The 24,004-nt window shown below is 38.5% G+C and overlaps 1 protein-coding gene across 1 annotated transcript in view; it reads right to left on the bottom strand.

Annotated features, from left to right (window-relative positions):
- cntnap2a (contactin associated protein 2a) overlaps positions 1 to 24,004 on the bottom strand; it is a 313,006-nt gene that overhangs the window by 225,279 nt on the left and 63,723 nt on the right. The window lies entirely within an intron of this gene.

The raw sequence follows: 24,004 nt of genomic DNA, 5'->3' as shown, positions 1-24,004 counted from the left end.
AGGGTTACAGATGGGACATGCGTACTGAATGCCCATTTATCTTGTGAAACCACAGCAGTGATGGTTGTCGGTTGATCATTAATTTGGGAAATACTTTAGCCATTCTTACGACCTCTTAACATTCTGAGCCCCAGATTGAACAAAGTAATGGATTAATAACACACACTTTTTGTCAATATGACATATTCTTCCTTTTCTTTACCCTTGACCAATATAAAAAGTGGATGTCATACCGACACAATGGGGTCAACCATTGCCTCATTTTAACAACTAAATGCAATATTCAGAAATCTTGTCTCAACTGTCCCCTTGAAAAGTATCCTCAATCACTTGTTCTTTCTTCTAAATCACTCCTGTGAAAGAAAGCATAATGAGAATCTTCAGCTCACTTGAACCAATGAGGTTGCTTTCCTAAAACTACCATCTATACAAATTATTGCTATCCTTTGGCTCAACAATTAAAGTGTGTATTGATCTGTTCAGTGAAACCTAAACCCTGGGCGATCTCACAGAAACAAACAGACGTACACTTCCCACACCTTTATTTGTATTTATATTAGATGCTGACTCCACATCGTCTGCCTCCCTTTCCATCTGCCACCTTTATTGACGGCAAAAACTCAGCTCTCCCTCCGCATCGCTATTGTCTTTTTTTATCTCTCCCCGCTTACAGAACAGGTGACTCATGCTGCAATTCGGATATTGATGTTCTGATTGTTAATATAATAAGTTGGATAACGACAGCTATTGTGTAAACATAGTGTGGGTTGGAGACAGTGCATTCAGTTCTGTTTATTTTGTGACAATGTCTGCCACCCCTCTCCTGGCACCATGACTGGTTTAGCACAATCCTCTTCACTAAAGCCAAACCTTCGGGCGTGTTCCGGAGCAACTTCGAAAAGAGACACGCTTAGCTTTTCTTCTTCTCTGCCTTTTTCATGCTGAGCCGAAAGTCTCTGTCTCGTACTCCATCTGCCTGTATTCTTTTATATCTGAAATTGCTAAATTCTCTGTCTGCCGTCAATTCCTAAAGTGTGACAATATACATATCCTCTTCTCTCCAAGTTCACAATATTCAACTTCTGATAGCATTGCCTTGTTGTTTCTTTCATTAAAAAAACAACAACAAATGTAACCTGTAGAATATCACTTGTCAACACTAAAACATCAGTGTCTGCAATGTAAACACTGTTTCTTTGTGTACATCTACAATTTATGTTGATGGTGAAGGATGATGCAGTGTCCTCATAGTTATAGAATGAGGAACAATGATACAAATGATGGCAAATTATGGAACAAAGGGAAATGTGTTCCTTAATCAATCAGGTATTGTTCTTCAATCAGTTTCAAGAACCAGTTCCTTCCTCCTGTGCACACTCTTGAATGCACTCAGACATACTTCTAGACACATTCACAAAAAAATCAAGCTATCATCACAATAGCGTACATGCAAAAAAAAAAAGTGCTAATGAACATTTAATTTGATTTTTTCCTCAGCAGGCATACGTCTCCTCCAAAAATAAGCACCCATTGCTTTGGATAATGTATTGTTGTTGCATATGTCCCACTTTCTTTTGGCAAAGCTGTGCATTATGTTAATAGAATTTCCCTGAGGAAAATGTGCTTTTAATTTGACTTGTGCAAGGAGGACTAAGGATACATTGCTTGTCAATTTTTTCCTGATTATTAGGTGAGTTATCCAGAATGAAAGGAATCCAGGAAAGTATGTATACCAGTATGTAAGAAATGTTGTATCCCATCCTGGACGTAAACACACAAAGAACACAAATGTGGCTTCAAACAGTAACCTCACACATGGATCAGGAAGCTTACATGCTTTTATCTGGACAGTTTGTAATTGACTTGACGTTTGTCATTACACAACATCAATGGAGAGGGAGTCTGAAGTTGAAACTATGTTTGCTGGAGTGTAGTATTCACCTGCTTGTCTTGCCAAAGCTCTCGTTTTTTGGTTGCCTCTCCCTTGCATACATTCTGTCTCTATGTAAAGTACAGCTTGTGGACTACTTCATCATCCCACTCCAATAACAACTACAGTTGGCTCTAACATAAGACTTCACCACCCCATGGAGCTTTCTTAAGTATCACAAAGGTTGGTATGTGCTGGTTTTGCAAACCTCCTCCTCCTGTTTACCCTTCTGTGTATTTGTTCCAGTGCTGTGCATGTCCTGCACAAGTGTGTATCTTTGTCCTGTCACTGTGTGTAAGCATTTTTTCAATACCCCTAGCAATGCACAATGTGTGCTATAACATTAACAATAATAATGTTAAGAATAATGGCAATCATGGTAATTATACAAATAGCTGTATCTGCCTAGTTAGTCTAGAAATGCAAATCTGCATATACATGGACCAACTTGTGGATATCTATATTTCCATGTGTGTGTGTTTAAGCTTATGTAGGCCTTGCATTACTTGGCTGTGTGCTTATTGTGTGTGTGTGTGTGTGTGTGTGTGTGTGTGTGTGTGAGTGTGTGTGTGTTCCTGGCCTCCTGTTGTTCTCTAGTAATGGAGAACATGTGGTAATAACAGTGATCTATCACAGCGAATGCTTGGAACTGCCAGAGCAGAAGCTGCAACAGCATGGGAGCAGCGATGACAGTGTTGATATCACTAGAAAACTATGAGCTGAATCGTACAAGGGGACCCACTTCCTCCCTCTTTCCTTCCTGGAAACAGAGAGTCTGGGAAATTTAGAAACTTGACATGGCTACAGGTTGGAGCAGGAATCTGCATTTGGATGTCTTATGTAGCAAAATACAAATTATATATTAGTGCAATAATGCAGACAGTGAACATTGTGATCAATACTGTGAGACCATTCAGAGGTCAATCTAACAATATATTTGTTTCTCAGATGAAACCAGCTACATGTAAATAAAGTACCATCATTTTGCCAAATGCAGGCTTGTTAATTGCTAAATGACAATATTTATCAAGTTCCTGATCCATATATAGTAAAGAAAAGCAAAAACAGAGCAAGGGACACACATCCAAGTTGCCACATATGTTAGCATTGTAAAAGATGACGTAAAAGAGATATCCTGAAATTACCCTAGTTTACCCTAAAGCTGTCATGTTTGTGTTTTATTTTCATGTCCATGTCAATACTTTATTAAAATAGCAAACCGTAAATCAGACCATAAGGTTTAAATAATTGTATTAAAAAAAATGTATTCAGCAGTGAGAGCAACATTTTTTCAAAAGACTGCAATTTCATCATGTGACTTTTTGTATTCGACAGGCTCCGTAGAGCATGCATTAACTAAAACTGATAAAATATGACTAATTATGGAATTATTACAGCATGAATTGACAATTAGCTATTTGGATTCTCTGATGCAATTAAAACACAAGGTCAAACAATGTGTTTAGTTTCTGAAAGCAAAATGAATTATGTAAGAAGCATAAATGTTGCGCATCAACACAACATCCTCTTCACAAGACACATCTCGTCTTGTTCCAACGGAATGACCTTTGTCATGGGCTTGACCTCTGAGATTGACCAAAAGATAGAGAGATCAATTCAATCTCACCCAGTGTGTTTGAAAGTATTCAAAAAGCCAAGCACAGGGACTTAATGTTGGTCAAACTCAATGCATTAGGTAGCCAATGTCAATGCAGTCCCTTGAAGAAGCACCTGTATCTAACAGCATCTCTCTGATAAAGAGAGCTTTTATACTTCACGTCCCTGAGGTCTTCTTCAAACCGGCTTCGAAAACAAACAGTCAAAACCGCTCTCCATCTTTTACCCACTTGTTTCATTGTATTAGATGTTTCCTCCATTTGTCTGAGCTTCCTTCATATTTTCTCACATGCTCCATCTCTCATTTCCCACCTTTTCTCTCGCTGTGTCTAGCACCTGTCTCTATATTTTCTTTCTTTATTTTTGCCCTGCTCTTCCTGTGACTTATTTCTCTTCCTCAACAGTGTCTTTCTTATACATCATTGCAACTTCCTGTGTTGCCTTTTATCATCCTGGCGCTCACAGTTCAAGTCTTTATCATATGTTGAACCAGTCATTTTATGATAATAATCAATACTTCTTATTCTCCTCTTTCCACACTTCCATAAACACGGTGTTAACGCTCCCTCTCTACTGCAAAGACAACAATTCACAAACTGATTTCAGTAGTAAAGGCGCTCTGAGACAATATTACTGATTAAGTGTTTGAGGTTAATTCATAATGTGTTCAGTCATCTGTCAAGCAGGTGAGTCATATTATTGTTTTTAATATGCTGAACTACAATGTCCCATTGTGTTTTAAAAAACTACGACTGAAATAGTGAGTGGCTTTGTGATAATGCTGCATTTTCAACTGGGATGTGTGTGGCACAATTTACATCACATCCCAGTGTGCTCGTTTGTCGAGTGGGGGGATGTTTTGTTTGATTCTTTTTCCTAGATTCAATCCCACAAAGACATTTCTTCTCAGAGGGTGGGATGGCAAAGTAAGCACTTGAAGCTCAGAATGGCTGCCGCACTGATTGTGCCATTGCTGTTTTATTGCCTCTCAAAATACATTTTGAGGCTCAGGTGTTCAATCAATTAAGCATCATCCGTTACCAGTCGTCTATTACTGGCTGGGTTGGCGGTGAAGGTAAAAACAGCATGCTTATGTCTTCCAGTTTTTCTTTAAAATATGCTTTTAACTTAATGTGTCTGCATAGCATACATACATTTTCAGGTTTTGTTCTGAGCATTATATTCACCACAGTAGCTGCAGACCGTGAGAGTGAGCACTCTAATGAGCACAGGTAGAGCCAAGAAATACAAGACTGCACATCTTTCTTTCAAAAGCAAAAAATACCTTTTTGTGCTTGATTCAAAGCAACATGGCAATCTACATGACAAAGAGAGACACGTTCTTTGGTCAACTCCAAGTTGAACTTAAAGTACCTTTGCAATGCCAAACATGGTTGTATTGTATTAACTTTGAATGTTCTATAACCTTCAACCCTATAACATACTACCTAAAATGATTTAGAATTATTTATATGAAGTTTTCATTTAAAAAAATAAGGAATAATACAAGGATATTTGATGTGAATCCATTTTATTTAGGTATCCTTAGTGCTATGGCTCACACGCATACAGTATGTAATTGAGCCACCATTACTGTTATTAGTTACACATGTGCCACCTTTCTTGATTAAAATACACTTGACACTTTTATTTATTTTTTTATCATAGACTTGTTTTACCTACTGTTATCTATTGGTTTGTTGACCATATTTATCTTTAAATGATGTCTTGATTCTGGTTTATTGTTGTATTGTTATGCACCTTTCACCTGGTCAAACATCTTGTCTTTGCAACGTACTTGGCATTAAACAATTTTGCTTCTAATGCCAAGTCAAAATACCTGCTCAGAAATAGATATTTCATTCAAGCGTGGGCCCAAAGGCGGGAACATCTCCTGGATTTTTTTCTATCAAAATTCTGTAAACATTAGTAAACTTCAGGCTGCATGAGACTAATTGCATTTTATTAAAAAAAATATTGCAGTAAACTCATTAATTAAGTGTGGCTTCAGCCGCATGGGGTCATAGACCCCATGCGGCTGAAGCCAACTTCATGTCTCTCCTGCGGGCTTATTAATAGTTGGAATGCTTTAGCGTTCAAACTATTGTGCTTCCAATCTTTAATAAACTTATTATTCCATTTCTTCCGTACGTATTTTGGCTATATCTATATGTCTATATACTGCGACGTCTTACGGCAGTAGTAGCCACACTTTCAAAATTTCTTGCGAAATTTTCTCGTTATGTTTCCTATTCAATCCCCGATAAGCCTACAAAGTCCTGGAGATCAAACAGCTTACATTAAAAGACATGCGTTTAGCTACATTATGATGAGTTCAAGCTCTTTTCAGTCTAAATGAGGTTTAAGCAAAAGTCAATAACATCGTTATCATAATGTGTTGAAGAAAACCTTAATGAAAACAGTTGTTTGAAGGAAATCTCGCACTATCTCTACATACTGATAATTTTCTGCGTTTTTTTTTTTACCATAGCATTGAATTGTTAATTGAGAATTGTGGAATGTTGTTTTACTAGATTTCTGGTATTGGGACATGTAGTCAAAATGACACAATAGCATGTCACTCTTTGAGACGATATAACAGCGGACGAATAACCTATTGTGATAACATTAAGAGATGGCGCTTTAGTTGAAAACATGTTGATTAATTTATGCATACAGACAAACACAAATACACACAAAAATAAATAAATAAATTACATTTATCCAGTTAAATGTTTTGTGGGAAACTAAATATAACACAGTGTACTATTTAAATATTTATGTTGCGTGTCTTTATTTCTAACCACAGCGCAGCAGACTGAAGATGTGGAATTCATTATTTACAGCTAAATTCAATAATGAACAAAAAGTTATAGTTTTAATGAGCCTTCTGGACCTGAGAGCCTAATTTACTTGATATAGTTAGCTGGACGTTTTGTGGGTCTGCCATCACTGTTACAACAACGTTAGTCCCTGTGTAAAGCCCGGGGAGCTGAGATATGGCAATGGATCCTCCTGAAAATGTCCATTTACAGACTAGCTGATCTAAATACCATACAACTAAAAAGCTACTCAATGTCAAAGCAAAATTCTCCATCGTAACATTCAATGACATAAAAGTGCATAAGAATGAGGATGCTGACACTTTCTTTTGTGTGTTCAAAGCACCGGCAGGTTGAATCTGTGGATTTCACTCGTCTCCCTCTTGGCTCCAAAAGAAGAAAGTGACCTTCCCACTTCATTCATAAATGCATAGTCACTCCCTGCTTTGCCACAGAGCGCTGCAATCTCTCCCAATTTAATCACATTCTCTCTAATCACAAATCAGTATTTCTGCTAAGTTTCTTTTTGATTTCTTGACACGGCACACCTTAAGCTTGGATCATCACCCTACAGTGGCAGGGTTTTTGTAAAAGCACATTGACAATTCTTCCTTTATTGATGGCTTGTGATTTTGTGACTTAGGTGATGGGTCACTTGCTACTGTCAAAATACGAAACCAAATTGGACCAAGATCTGAAACAAATCCAACCAAGATACATTGAGCTATTTCCTGTGGCAAACACTCAAAACTTCCTGCTTTTACTGTAAACTGACTTTTACCAGCACTTTGTTCCAAAAGTCAATGTCTCTCTCAATCTTCAGCAGCACTTTATCCCTGTGCTTCTTCTTCTTAGGTTTATAGGCAATTTCAAATATAAAACAAGTTTACGGGGCAGCTTAGATCATTAAAAAGGGCTGTGTGACATAAAATAACTATTCAAGTACAGTATTATGTGACTGAAGAATTGATCTTGTCCTTCTCAGTGTCCTAAAAGGTATGATGTCATTTAGGCTGTCAAATTCAAGACAGCAACTCAATCCTCAAACGACACTGACAATATATTCTGGTGTAATCAAGTGCTCTTGTTGTCAAAACAGTCCTATATATAATTGTAATGGACGCTTTAATGTTTCAACAACAAATAAAGACAATACAAGCAATACAACACCACAGGTATTGTGTGTTCCTATTTATTAGAGGAAGAGGTTTACGAGTACCACAGTGCAAATTTGACTGCTGAATAGCTTCTCACAGAGATACATGAGCTTGTTGGAAAATATTGTGGCGGACTGCAATATAGTTTCATTGAAAATGGAGAAAATATTTTTGATGTTCTAGAATCTGATAGATGGAAAAAAGCACTTTCACAACACTATTTTGTCTAACCATCAGTGCATTTATTTTAGCTCAAAAGCATAACAAAGTAGTGTGGGTAGCATTGACCAGCATAGAAGCATATGTTTTAAAAGATCATTTTTAACATGAACTGTCCTGCATTTAGTCACATTGCTAATCCTGGTTACACAAGTGGCCTTCTCTCTGACTCTGATTTTTATCTTTTTCTCGCTATTCGTCCCTTTCTTTTGGTCACCCTCACTCTTTAAACTCTCAGTACATTGCTAATGATCACAACAGCCTTGAGCAGACTGCCCAATGACAGAACTAATGAGAGGACTACTGCAACAATAGCACGTGTCAGAGTTTGTGCAGTTGTATTTGCATTATTGTTTGTGCTCCAATGGATTTTCCGTTCATAAGTGTGCCTTCTCCTCTGGAGCATATTTTGCCTTTTCCGACCTTTTCCCACTCACTGTCTGTCACATTTCCTTCCACCATTCTTCTGTCCTTCATACTCTGGCAAGGTGATGAATCTAATGAAGGACGAGCGTGGCCCAAGGAACAGAGCGACCATTACCAGCTGCACTCCTCATCTCTCTCACTGTCTTTTTCTGTGGCTGTCTTGCACCTACTGTACTATTCTTTGCAGCCACTTCTCTTACCCCTCCTTCATTCTTTCAGTCTGTCATTCCCTCTCTCACCTCCGCATCTTGAGTTCCACCTTCCACCAGCTGTTGGTGTCTCCTACTAGCTGTCATGTTGATGTGGACGGACTAGGACCCTTTCGTCTCGCACCTTGCAAATGTGGCTCATTAAAGTGGAGGGTGGGATCGGGGTGGGGAGGGTGACAGGATCCCGCATCAAGCTGCTCCATTTTGCCTGCATTTTCACTAATGAGTTGCTGACAAGCCAATGCCCGGAACGTCCCTACAAGGTGGTCATAAATGTATAATGCCATTAAGAAGTGCTTGATCGCGACAAGCTCAAGGTGTTTCACGGTACATGGTGGACATAAGTTGAGACAAGGCAATGAATATGATTAATAACTTGAGGAAGTTGTATTAAAGCCAAGAGGTTTAAGTTGTTACAAATTAAACTGATACCTGCAGCCAGACTCTACAGGTAGAAAGAATTGTGTGCAAAATTATGCAATCTACAAATGGACAGATGTGACAAGAACATATAAAAGCATGAAAGCTCTCATGCATCTGCCACGACACAAAAGAAATATCAATTTTAGGCCATCTGCGTGACTCTCTTTTATGCCAAATTTCAAAGAAACTTGCAATTAACTTAGAATCACCTGAGACAGGCAATATAGCACACAATAGAAATATGCAGACACACAAAGGCCAATTCAGATCCTGAAATAGCAGTTTAACACCAATTTGTCCCTTATTTTTGTAGAACTTATGATTACTAAAGAAGCCTGCATATTGTATGGTGTCCAGTGCCCACATCAAACACAGGCTCAAGTAAAACTGCTTCCATATAACCAAAGCAACAGTGCAACAAAGTAAGTGGAATAAATGAATGGAAGATAAGAAAACAAAGACACAACAAGATAGACATACTTGATAGGAAAGAGAGTAAAAATTGAGAGAAAAGCAAGAAAACCTGCTTGAAATGAACCATGTGCGATGCACTCCCACATCGCCACTCAGAAAAGAAAGACCACTTCACAACACAGAACAAAAGATTAGCTGCCACATAGCTTTCCAATACAAGAGTAATACATTATTTCATCTCCTTTTTTCTGTAGTTATTTTCACGTAGGCAGCAAAATGAATGTGCATGGAGACTTGATATTGGCAGGGTGCCACTAAGCAGTCAGAAAAACGATAGCTTAAGGCAAAATCAAAAGATAATCAAGTTAAAGCCATCAAAACCCTATTCAATGTGGATTTACCTCCAGCTTGTCAGAAGCAATCACACTGATGTAATCTGTTTATTCAGCCTGTACAAATTCAATATTGTGACTATTGAAGAGTTATGAAGCCGCTATTACAAAAACACAATTTGTCTGTCAGTGTCGAAAGTCAAAGGTTTATAGTTTGGTCCGTTGATAAAAACACATTTGATATCATTAAGAAAGTACAAATGCATTTGAAGAAATACAAATAAAGACAAGACAAGTGGACACACACATTAAGATTTTACCACAATCAACAAGAGACTTACCTGTAGATGTCAGTGGAGGGTTTGCCAACAGAAAGCATGCAGAAGAAAAGAGAGTTATTTTAGGACAAAATGTTACAAACAAACTATGACATCAATCTGAACACATTACACATCAGGATCTTTAACCATCATTTATTATTCTGGCACCTCATTACTATAATTGCATATATCTTGAGTATCCATGTCCACATTTATCTCCTATCATCTGAGTTATTTGACATTAATTGCAGGAATTAAGTTTATAATTACATTAGTTTCCCCCCAAAAGTGCTTGAGGTTGTACAAATCACAAGAACAATGTACAGTTATTTAAATATGTTCCATCTCAACCTCACACCTCCACCTTCAGTCAATGTGTTTGCTAGAGAAATTTGATTTTCATGTCAAGATATTCTATTTAATGTCATTGAGTGGTTACAAAAGATTTCCAGATGTCAGACACAAAGTTACACAGGGGCTCTTTTATATTCCCTCGTCCTGGTTCCTCTGACCCTACTGACACTAGTCAATCCATGTAGGGATCTATTCAATGTTCACAAAGAGCTGTTGGTTCCCACAAAGACATGTCTCACTACATTTTCCTCTGGTATTCATTGAAATCTGCCATTAACCTCTTCCACTCTTTGCAGGCGCCAGTGTCACGTAGGCTCAGTTTTAGAGCTCGGGTGAATATATCAGGTGAAACTAAAAAGCTTCGGAAATCCATTGGTACCATGCCATGCTAGTTTGGTGGAAAAGAAGCAGGATAACGCTGTACATTTTAGCTATATTTTGGAAAGGGAAAAACTGGCATAGGCATATTCACAGGGTTCCTTTGACCTCTCACCTTAAGATATGTGAATGAAAATATGTTATATTGGTACCACAAGTCTCCCCTTAACATACTCACTTCATGCTAACTCTTGGATTACTAAAAATGCATTTACCTTGATAAAAGCATGTGTTAAATGTGTTATTTTCACTGGAATCACCATCTTGCCATTGTATGGCTCCACCTTCAAGTCATGCAGCATGTGTCTATCTATGTATTTTCTAATAGCCAGCAGGAGGAGTCTCTTCTGCTTTCAAAAAGAGGTCAGCTTGCATAGGAATCTATTAGAAAAGGACACTACTTCTATTTTGATTTATTACCTCAATGGACATTGTAAACATTAGTTTATGGTCTCACACGCTCGTTTGAGGTATTCTACACTACAGCATGATGTTCATTGGGTTAAATGTGATTTCATTTAGAAATAAATAGTCAATAAAGCAGGGTATGTTTTTCTTAAAATAAATAAAATAGACTCAAACAGAACATTTTTAAGGTTCACGGTTCAATCTCCTCATAGTTCACATGTCAAAGTGACCTTCAGCAAGACACTGAAGCCCCAGTTGCTCCCCAGGCACTGCTTCTTAATCACTAAGGATGGGTTAAATGCATTTCATCCCCAAAGGAATTAATAAAGGATACTTTCTTCTTTTCTTAACAGTAACTATACAAAAGGGAATTTGTGTTTTACTACCAAAGTCAAAAAAGCAATGTAAAAAGATCCATGTTAATGTGCTGACTTCCAACATTTCACACTCTGGTTGTTTTGACGTTATCAAGCTTTTGCTTCATTGTTTTGACTTCAGGCATTTTAGAGTGCATTTAGTCTTGATTCAAATCACATCTGGGATTCAATTATTTATTCGTGTTTTCTTTTTTTTTTGCAATTGCTATCCTTTCATAGTTGAGGTATTTGTCATGTAAGTGCTTTTGTCAAAAAAAGAAGGCAAAACCCTGCAAACATGTATCAATGGCCATTCAGCACAAATCTAGCCAATCTAGCCTGTTCCAATTAAGAAAAGCCAGGTTTCTTAACACAAAAGACTTTCAAAAGTTTAGGACTTACACCAGAATAGGTGTACATGACACTTATAACATAAACACACACAATCAGTTTTCACTATAATCAAGAAATACGTTTCACATTTCTTCCACCACCCACACTCTCTTCCCTTTCTCTTTCCCCGCTCACTAAATAGAAAGCTGAGCAGAAGTAAAAAAGATTCATCGCATGGCCCACGTGTGAAGCAGTGGAGACCAAAAATAAACGAATTTAATTTCAAATCAAATTAAACTGACTGCTTTAACTTCTTCCCTCAGGCAAAGTTGGTCACTTGGTTCTTTATAATATTGGCATTATAACAACATAATCTTTAAAGGTGTTGTATTATTATGCTTAAAAAGCTCTGATCCTACACTTATAAGTAATACTTATTAGATTGGATTTGACCTGTATGTATTTCTCGTATATTGTGCTCATTTTAGGGTGACTATTTCAGTCTATAGGGTTAAGAACAAAAGTATGTAGAAACGTGTATGGTTGTAAGACATTTCCTATATATATTTATATTTAAAAAAACAGGCAATAATGAGCTGCCAGCTACAACTTCCTATGACAGAGGACTGATTCTATTTACACAAAATATGACATTGCCGCATCAATCTAAAAGGTGAATCAGGGCTCATCCACTGAGGTTGAGGATGGTGATCTCTCTCAGGAGCTGTCCTATCATTTTTGCTGATAATGAGTTCTCAGGCTCTTTGTAGATTGACGAAGATTGTGTTGTCTGGGGAAAACTGCCTGGGGGTAACAAGGGCCTTTTCTCCCTGACCTGGTCTACCAGTCAGAAAAATGCTGCAGCATCTCCATATGCAACAGCCCCACTATTCTGTACCAAGTTATGAAAGAGCAAAGTATGGACCCTGTCACAGCCACTGACCTGAAAAACTGAAACTCACAAGCTCAACCAATCAAATTGGAGAATGCTCTTCCTCTCCTTCCTAAAGGACCAATTAAATAAGACAACAACTTCCTACTAGGCATTTTTAATACGTTATTCCTCTGAGGCCAATTCCAGAAAAATCCCAAATGCTCTGGAGTAGAATACAAATAAACGTAGTATCCTACAGGGACAGGTAACATTTGTAATAGTTTTCAGAAAATAAACAAATCCCCTTGAGAATAAGCTCTAATATGTTACATTACTTGTTCAAATATTTTTAATGCAAAGCTAAATTGTGAACCAAAATAAAAGGACATCATCATTCTGAGATAACAGCACCATCATTTACAAAGAAAGAGCAGTTCCAAGACAAACAACTACTTCTTCTGTGCATGCCATTAACTTCCTTGGCACAGATATTCCCTGCCATGTTGTGTCACCCCGGGCTCAGGGAATAAATGTGGTGATTCGTTAACAGATCTACCTTTGGGGAATACTTTTAAAATGATCTTATCACATGGAATTCTGGTGAGAAGACATCCTACAAATGACCTACAAGTGTAACTATGGGTTACATGTGACATTCAAAACACCACCCGAGTAGATTGAAGGTTTCCAATAAAGAAAAACTATCTCTGCTCCACATTGACTAAATTTGTATCATGCTGAGAGACAAAACTATACCATTGACAATTTTAAAGATTATTATTAGTGTGTGCGTTTGTGTGTGTGTGTGTGAGAGAGAGAGAGAGAGAGAGAGAGAGAGAGAGAGAGAGAGAGAGAGAGAGAGAGAGAGAATGAGGATGTAAGGAGATAGAACAAGGGAGAACATGCAAGAGTTACAGGCCATAGTGGTGAAGCTGTGTTCAATGAAGAACTTTCCCAGGCCTTCCTCTCTGCCCTTGGCACAAACTTAGTTTGACGGGGGCTAGATGGATGGATGGAGATAGAGAAAGAGAGAGGGATAGGGGATAAGCAGAGGGCTGGCCTCTTGTTCCCAATGCAATGTCAGCTCTGCCATCAACTCATCAAAACTGCTGACACACTGCTGACATCCCTCTCCTACTTAGTCTCCTATATCTATTCATCCATTCATCCATCCATCCATCTTTACCTTTATACATAATGGTTATAATATATATATATATATATATATATATATATATATATATATATATATATATATATATATATATATATATATTGTAACAGAAAAATGCATATTGAAATGGAATTTGATGTTATGAAAGAAAACCAGTATGAGAAAGAAGACAGATTCAGGTTAGGAAACATGGATGAAGACTAATAAGATAAGAGCGGAGGGTGAGGAGGGAGGAGGGAAACTTCACAAGCTGGCAGTGACATTTAGTACATAGCTAGGAGCTTCAATGGGAAAGCGTTCATCATCACAGACTACCCACAAACTTACACCGCACACCTAACACATGCTACACACACACACACACACACACACACACACACACACACACACACACACACACACACACCCACACACATACATTCTGGATCTCTACCTCTCCCCAGAGATGGAACAGTGTACATCTTTATTCTAAAAAACAGAGATATGGGGAGGCCAGTTGGAGGCAGACAGACAGACAGACAGACAGACAGACAGACAGACAGACAGACAGACAGACAGACAGACAGACAGACAGACAGACAGACAGACAGACAGACAGGATAAAACGAGTAACAGGTAGACAGATGGCTGTATATAATATGTTTGTGTGTGTGTGTGTGTGTGTATGCACATAATATATGTGTATATATGTGTCTGTGTGTGTATATATATATATATATATATATATATATATATATATATATATATAATATATATAATATATATAATATATATATATATATATATATATATATATATATATAGAGAGAGAGAGAGAGAGAGAGAGAGAGAGAGAGAGAGAGAGAGAGAGAGAGAGAGAGAGCAAACTGAAAATGAGACCCATACAGAACATTAAGTGCTCGTGGAGAAAAACACACTCCAATGACAACTTTAAGTGCTATATAAAGTGCTTTGGAAAAACAAAAGCCTTGTGAAATGAGTCACTCCAGCCAGACAGTAGCTCTCTGCTAGAGAGAAAGAGAACAACTGCACTCTACTTTAAGCGGAAACTATATGACCTGACTTAAACTAAATACATACTTTTCTCTGTCATCTCTCGCGTCTGTCCGTCCGCCTCTCTGTCTGCTGAACTTCACACCTGCCTCGCAGCTTTTCTGTACATCTTTGTGTACGTTAGCTTCCCATCCCATGCCCTTTCCTCATTTAGCACTGCATTATTCTGCATACCTGCCTGTGCTTGAAACTAGCTATCTGTATCTGTCAAAACGCCTCTGTGTTTTGTACATAACTATCTTAGTCTACATGGGCTCCAGAATTGAAAAACTAAGTGCTGACTTAAAATTCAACACAGCCAGAAGTTCATGCGATCAAAAAATAACAAAATAAAAAGAACAGAGCTCATGTTTCCATCCTGTCTGAAGGAACCCTCACAAGCACACAGAAACAGATTTCCAAGTTAAGTTACCTGTCACTAACACTCAGCAGTTTATAACATAATTAACATATGTGTTGCTTTTAATTAGCTTTAAAAGTGCAACGAGACAGCTCACAAATTATGCAGTTCATTAGCAAATAACAATATTATGGACTGTTCCAATGTGAGGTGAGTCATTTCTGACAGGTGTGGAAATGTGTTGGTTTCTGCTTACCAGCAAAAAATGTAATCACAGTAAAGATACTTAAGTTGCTGTAAAATACTCAGTTTCCAAAGAAATGCATTGCTTTGACTCACTATTGTCCAAAAATGTAATGTTTCACGGGGTAAGGTTACAGCTAATGTTTTGAAATATGTGTAAAAATTAAGTTAAATATTGTCCATCCATTATCTGAACCGCTTATCCTCTTTAGGGTCGCGGGGCGCGAGAGCCGATCCCAGCTGTTGATGGGTGAAGGCAGGATACACCCTGGACAAGTCGCCAGTCCACCATTGAGCAAACATAGAGACAGACAACCATTCACGATCACATTCACACCACTTCAATATTGTCCATAGGCCGAAATCAGGGCTTAATATCAAATATATCAGCAAACCAATGTTATGCAAGTTCAGTTGCAGAGAAACAAGGATGACTGCAGGCGCTTTGCCCAGACTTAAAATGTTAGGTTAAGCAATACCATTTTACATACGAGCCCATGTTGGCAGCCTATTATGGAACAAATTGTACGCGTAGTAACACAAAAGTCTGAATCAGAATCAGAAACTTTTTATTGCCACGTGAGTAAGTACAAACGAGGAATTTGTCCTGTCGGAAGGTGCATCACAACACAACAACAACAACAACAACAAACAACAGCAGCAACAACAGAGAACTTTAACTATACAAGAGAAAGTATAAAATAAAATTTGGATAAACAAGTAATAAGTAACTACAAAGTAAGTAAATAAGTAAGGTGCAGTAAATATGCAGTAAATAATGAGCGATGCAATTAAAAAAAGACAAATAAAGGTAGCGATCAATAATAATAACAATAATAAGAGTAAAGGTAAAGTAAAGAACACACCAAGGATGCCATCTGCGGCGCCATCTTCATCAGGAGTCATAATAGTCACAAAACTCGTGCCAATAAATAAAACAGGTCACCCAGAAGATATAACAATGAAAACCACAATGTCCTGGTTACTCTGTATAATCCAGAGAACAACTGCTGTCAACAAGTTTTATAGGAACTATGTCTTCTTTAGAACGTTCTCCTAATCTACCATTTCATACATCTGGCACGGCGCAAGTGTCATTGCCAGTTTCAGACACACACAGCTGTCATTATCACGATCAGTGCTGTGTTGTGCGAGTAGTAAATGTAAATGCATCGATTTGTGTGCCCATTCGTGTAATTGGTCTTAAAAAGAGTTGCAGTCAGGCACATTTTTGGCAAAATGCTACCTTGACGGCAACGGAAAGCAAGTGTGCCATTGATCAACAATGACTTGGTTTAATGACAGACAACAGACCAATATTCCCCTGCTGGTTAAAGGGTGTATTATTAAGATAGTACGATGGAAATACATACATGTTTTGCTTCAAACCCTTCATTTTCTGCACACATTCTTTTCCTATTTAATGTTATTTCTTTAATCAAAATGTATTGAAAAAAGTAAGCTGTAATATTTTTAAATTGATGTAAAAAGATAAAAAGAATATAAACGTGTTCTTTCAAATTCGTTATTCTGCTTCAGTCTACATTTGTTGACAATTCGCCTTTTAAAAATAATACATTTTAACGACAGAAAACAGCTTGCTTCAGCAATATGCCATCACAAAATTGAAATAGCCAGGCGCAGGTGCACCTGGCTATTATACTGAAAGGGAGATGACACTCTGGTTGGTTTATTTCGTGTTGTGCCCAAAACACAACTATGATAATTAAGAGACTCAACACAAGCCCTTTGCCACTTGTTCCCTACTTTGGGCACAGCTTATGCATAATTAACCAAGCCAAACTGGAGTTGGACACACAATTAATGCACTTTAAACCATGCGCCATCTCGTTTAAATAGTGCCCAATTCCACTAATGACGGTGAATATCATGGACAAGCTTCCCTATATTTAGCTGCTTTTCTAAGTTGATGCTAAATATCCTTCTGTATTACAACTTGTAAGAAAAGTATGCCAAAGTTTCTATGATCCATGACAAAGACAGTGTATGTCGTTGTACAATATCACACTCTCAGTGCAGTATTGTGTGTGGCAGGAAACTTTCTCCAGAAGAAAGAAAGAGAGAAAACCTCACCTTAGGCAATGAGTAGCATTTAGGTATATGGACACCAGCAGCATAAACTTGGCAACACACACATGTGGACTCAGACACTGCAGCACGCATAGATGCACAGAAATCCACAGGTAATCTACACACATACACACAGAACCTTGCATACCTGTAATCTTCTCTCTCATATAGGAACAGGAAAAGATACACACTTGGCCAGATGCAGACATGCACATGCATGTGTGGCTGTAAGTAAACCTCTAACACACACACACACACACACACACACACACACACACACACACACACACACACACATAAAAAGGCAACAATGCCTATTTAACAGTCAGTCCATACTGTGCTGGGAGTCTCTTACTTTCCATATGACCTTTTGTCACTTTGCCAGTGACATTTTAAATATGCTCTCGCTCACCTTTGTCAGCAGCCTCGTCTGCTGGGTGCCAAACAAAGCAGAGCTGCTGAGTAAAATACAAAGAGAAAGAGTATGAGGAGACAGAGGATGAAGAAACTGAGAGATACATAAAGTAGACCCAAATGAGAGGCAGGGGTTACGACACAGATGAAGACAGGTGGAGAGGTTTAGCAGACGAAAGAGAGCGAGCCGAGGTGAGATCGGATATGAGGAGGCAGAAACCAAAAGAAAAGACAGTTCAGGAGGAGAGAGACCACAAAGTAGACATATAACTATTAAGTGATACGTACATGTAAGAAAAGATGGTGTGGGAAAAAGTGATGAATTGCAAGAAAAGAGCAAAATGGCAAAAGGTGGGAAAAAGATAAAAAGAGATACGGCAAGAGACGGGGGTTGATGACATGAAGATGCCAAGAGCGGAAACTCAGAAAAGGGCAAGGGTGGAAAGAGAAAGAAGCAGCATGAGTGCTTGAAAAAAATAGTAAGTGGGTGAAAATAAAAGAGAGAGGTATCAGGTGTGTCGCTGTGGAAATTACAGCTGTCTTTGGTGGAAATGTCATAGATATTTGAGGGCCTATTTCAGAGCTTTGATGATATGTAAGCCCAATTCATCTCCAGCCAGAAGGTCTAGTAGGATCAATAGAGTCTTAGTATTAATAGGCACTCTCTCCTGTATTAATAAGACACACTAGCGCCAGCAGCATGCACTCTCTGACATAAAAGATTTTTCCACTCCTCTTTTCTCATATGCCTGAAAGATCACCACGGGGTCACTGTCCTTTAACTTAAGTCTCAGTTCTGTGACTGATCCTGAATAGAGGTGAGAAACATAGAAAAGAAAGATTTTGATATCTGGAGACTTGAAAGGATTCACAAAAATGCCACTAAAGTAAAGAACGTGTGCAAACCTAAAGTTTTTATTAAGTGGCATCCGTTTAAATGTAGTGGAAGCGTATTGATGGAGTTTACTAGAGGTTTCCAATCTTCAAGGGCACGTCCTCTCTTTGCCAGCTCATTAGACACAGGTGGAATGAGGTTTTGAGGGGAAGAATGGGCATTATAAAGGTCGGGGGAGGGTTCAGTCCTCTGTCGGCCTCTGTTTTGTCACTCTGTCACTACCCGCAGGCAAGTTGACATTTTAATAAAATGTTCAAAAGGACAATTAACACATCAGGGGCGAGCCATGCTACGCTGTTCTTACTCACTCAGAAGTGCATACATGTTTCTGTGTTTTGGCAGGCCGGCTGTTATTGCATTCTTTTGAGAGAATTGACATTTGCATCAGAAACACTCTTATCTGGACAGATGTGTCCTGGGTCCTGTGTTTTTGAAGATGACTCAAGTTTATTGTATCAAATCTTATCGTGGGTTCTGCTAACAAAAGGATGGAGAGACTTTGATCAGTTTGCTTTGTAACTTTGGTCGTATCAGTTTCAAAACTCCTAATATTGTATGAATCAAGGTGGCGGTTTAACGCTCCTGTCTCCATCTTTAAAGCTACAATCCATGAGATTAAACACAAAACCAAAATCCAAGGGATCTAAGAGGACACATCTATAAACACACAGGCATTACCATCTGAATGATCCACAAAAATTCACTTTGGCACTTCGATCAGGCCGTGATATTCGTACAGTAGAAGGAATTAATCATCAACAGCATAAGTAACTAACTTAAGCTTCAATTTCAGAGCCATGAACGCAGCAGAACATTTTCTTCGAACTGCATGAAAGGACGATTGCAATACACACAATACACATGTGTAATACACGCGTGTCGGCACTGACACCGCACACATACATTGTGACTAGCTTGCACAGATACACACACAATTCCCAGCTTTGCACATACACAGGTCTATGGAGGAGAAAAAGCACCTCCGGCAGACTACAGGGGGATCCGGTAATGAGAGAGGGAGCAGGGGGACAGAAGTTTGGAGTGTGTGAAGCGAGCAAAGTTGGATCTCGCTTCTGAGGCTGCGAAGCCCACATGAGGAAAGAGACTGTGTCACTACCAGTAAAGCTCTGAAGGAAATGTCAAATCAGTGGTGTTTGAAGCTGGGGATGTATGCATAGCTATGAGCACAAATGAGAGCGTTTGCATAGGATCATGTCTGATTACGACAGAGTCAAATAGAAAGAAATCCCAACATTGCAGCACAACCATTTTTGTGTGTGTGTGTGTGTGTGTGTGTGTATGTGTGCGTGCGTGCGTGCGTGTGTGTGTGTTTGTGTTTGTGTTTGTGCGGCTGTATGAGCATGTTTGTGCATGATTTGCGCCAACAGTGCACACTTGAGAGTGCAAGTGGGTGATCTGAGGGCATGATTTGATCAAAGGCCCTTTGATCGTGTGGAGACTTGGTCCAGTACCAAATACTGTATATGATATTTCTTCATGGTCAGACAAGCACACGCGCACACACACACATGTGCACGCGCACAAAAGCAATGGGATAATGGGAGAGCAATAACACTAGGGGGGCCATGTAATGGCAGCTAAATTTAATCCTGTGACAGCTCCAAACTTGAATGGCGAAAATCAGTCAATGCAAATGGAGGCTGAGATTGCCACAGTCAAATGTTAAATGATGTGGCACTCAGCACGAGGCCAATGTCTCTTTCTTCCTGTCTCAGTCTGTCTTTTTCGTGGTTTATAGACTATAGTCCAGTAGCTAGCAAATAAAGTATTTATTTTCAAACATTACATCAATTTTTTAGCCAAAATATTATGATATATGAAGTCTGAAAAGCTGTGGCATTGACTTTACAAGTGTTTGTTTCTATGACCATTGTTATATGTTGACACCTTTTTCTTTTAGATATTTATTCCACTGTGTCGCCTTTGTCTGCCCTTGTATTGTGAATAAATGTTTAATCTCAGTCTACATGCACTATCCAAAAAGGTGAAATGTTCACCTTGACACCTCTCTCCTCAACAATACTGTTTTTTTTCTTCTGTTTGTCTCTCACCCCATTTGTATTGCCACCACACACATCTCATGCTTTATCTTTCTCCCGCTGCTCCTCTTTTTCTTTTACTCCTGTAGAAAAACAAAGTGAACTACCTCTATGATTGTTTCACGCTGACATAAGCACATTTACACAAATAGCTTTGCTCCATTTTTTAATTAGGAGTGCATTTTTCCTCCATTAAAAAATTCTCTAACTCTTTTACCATTGAAGGTGATGACATGTTATGTGTACAATGGCCTATAGTGGATTACAGTCGTGCTTCGTTTACAAATGAAAAAGACACTTCAAGCACCATGCTGTTAAATTATAATACTACAATTCTGTTGAGATAGAATAGATAATCCAGATTTGTTTTGTCCAAAATGACAATAAATTGGTATTCTAAAGGACAACGTCATACAAGTATTTAATATATTATATTTCTCATTCATTATTTGCAATGGAATTATAAATGGGTCTTTCTGGAGATATGATTATATGTTTTTAAAGTAGTTAGAGGACTGGTGAACATTTAAAACATTTACAACAATGACATAACAAACTGAAAATCTAATGTGATCCATTAATTCCACAATAAGTTAGTATTTACATGAACTACATACTCTAACAATCACCCCCAAAAATATGTCATGGAATTTATTTACTTCAATGTTGATATATATTCAGTTGAATGAAACAAGGAGATGCGCTTCCAGGAAAGTTTGCAGGTAGAGTGAGTTCAAGGCCTTCTGGCCGGACCTATATACACATGTACAATCCAATGGCATTGCAAGGCAAGACAGTAGGACCCATTGACAATTTACAGTAAATGTGGTCTTTCCTCAAAAAAACGTTTTTGCAAATGTAGTTTTTGGAGAGATAAAAGTGACGATGTAATATTACAACAACGGGTCTTACAGGGTTAAATATCTGAGTTTGAGGGAAAAGTCATTATAAAATCATGCCAAAAACACAGAAATTCACAACTGTATTTTTATTTCGCAACACTGGGCACTGCCCTCTTCCGTCGCTTCTTATCTTTTCCTTCAAACACTGATGTGTGTGTGTCGTCAGTGTGCAGCATCAGTGCCTCAGACCTCCTGTTGCCTTACAGACTCAGTTGACAACAGAGAGTAGAGGGCAGTGGAAGCAAAGTGAGACTGAGAGACAAGTGTGAATGTGTGGCGCTGGTTGTTCAACATGCTTTTAATGTGTGGGGAAGCGTCAGCACTAAAGGACAAGCACAGCGGCTTTCAGCCGGAAAAATGAACGCAACAGCTTAAGCGTAGCAGGGTGAGGATCTATGCGGAAATGTGGCCACAAAAAAAAGTGTGGACACAGTTTTGTCCACATTCTATGCACAAGCACACACAACAACACACGCAAAATGCACCGACATTCACTCACTTTCTTGAGCGATACATTATGCATACGCCCATGAATTCTAAATGCATTCATCCGTGATTAATATTCCATGAGAAGATTAAAAAAAAGGGGGTTTGCGCTGCTGCTCCACCTCAATGATGTAATTCACAGACACCAAATGGCCCAATAAACACCACATCCTGAGTCCATCATTACCAACACGCCTGCATGTACAGGATCGGAACTTGGACTCACATCTGCATGTAAAGCGTCTGACTAAGTGCGTCCTGGAGTACCAAATTCATTGCCTGCTGTACATTTGCCTTTATCTCCTAAATCAATTTGTCCTTTGAGTGCGCTTTGGGAAAAGACACTCAAAACAATTTCAATGGTTTGTTTCAAGATATGTGGTGCAAGGCTAACAGGCCGTTTGGGGATGTGTTAAGGCCTGGTGATTAAAGCATATGACTAGCATCAAGCTTTTTCACATTCTGTATCAAAGCACATTGAGCCTTCCTTTCACTTGTAATCGTATAACACTGTTTTTTAGTGACAGGATGAATATTGTCATATGCTTGTGTGTGTGTGTGTGTGTGTGTGTGTGTGTGTGTGTGTGTGTGTGTGTGTGTGCACTGTGCACACAGCAGCCTGCATATGCATATATGCCAATACTCTGCATATGTCTGAACAATCATTTGAAGAAAGTACCTGTCTTTAAGACTGTGTACCCACCACACACGTAAAGCTTGTGTTAAAATATTTCTCAAGGCTTTCTGCAAATACTTCAAGAGATCACAGAGCAGCGGCGGATCTACCAGAGCAACTTCTAGTGGCCTTTGTAAAGTGCCACTCTGCAAAACATTTTTTACTCAGACAATATTTTCTGTGAAAGGAAAACACTCTCTCGAACTCGCTACCTGATCCTTTTCAATTTGTTGCTTATTTCAGCACTTTTAAAGTACTAAATCTCGGTTCATTATGGATTTATTGTGTTTGTATTGTGTGCTTTATTGTATTTTCCTGTATTCAGTTCATCTTCTTTTGACCACACTTTCCTTATCTCCTCGTCATAAAAGCCCTTCCAGGGATGCGTGTTGCAAACCGCATTGCAGTATTGCATCCGCAATGTCTGCTATGCACTAACATCTTATAGCTGTTTTAAAATTGCTTATGTATTCATATATGTTTCCATCAAATAAATAATAAATATATACTGTGAGTGTGTGTGTGTGTGAAAAAGAAAGAGAGACCTTTTTTAAATTTTATTTAATTGAGCTTGAGGGAAAAAAAATCAAAACAAATAATTGAGATACACACATCTTTTAAGGTGCAAGATCCAAGGATTTCAATATCCTCTCCACAGCTCTGAACAAGTTGACACAGAGTGGCCAGCTCATAGCTGAGAGTGCTAACAGTGAAAAGGGAGCATTTACCTGAGGGGTAACCGATATGCTTCTGTCAGTCAGGATGGCATTATCAGCTGTAACCAATCGACTGTGAGTTAACCAGTTCATGCACTAAAAACATGTACGGCTACATCAACAAAGCAAGAAGAAGATTGAAAAACAACACACGCAGAAGAAGAGCGAGTTCATCCTCTGCAGGTAGACTCCACTATGTAACTATGTTGTTCATTGTTTGCAGCTATTAACGTTCACAATGTTAAATGTTGCAACTTTAATTTTCCTCTCCTTCTAACTGCTTCACCATCTCCCTAACATTTAACCCGACCTTGAAAAAAAAAAAAGACATCTGGCTGGTGAGGGCAAGCATCAAATTAATTGCAAAAACTTGGCAACGAGC

Source organism: Clinocottus analis, unplaced genomic scaffold (genome assembly GCF_023055335.1).
Source record: "Clinocottus analis isolate CAN_PGR_092001 unplaced genomic scaffold, fCliAna1.0.p SCAF_18, whole genome shotgun sequence".
Taxonomy (NCBI): Eukaryota; Metazoa; Chordata; class Actinopteri; order Perciformes; family Cottidae; genus Clinocottus; species Clinocottus analis.
Note: the sequence above shows the minus strand (reverse complement) of the source record. Positions and strands in the feature narration are given on the sequence as shown.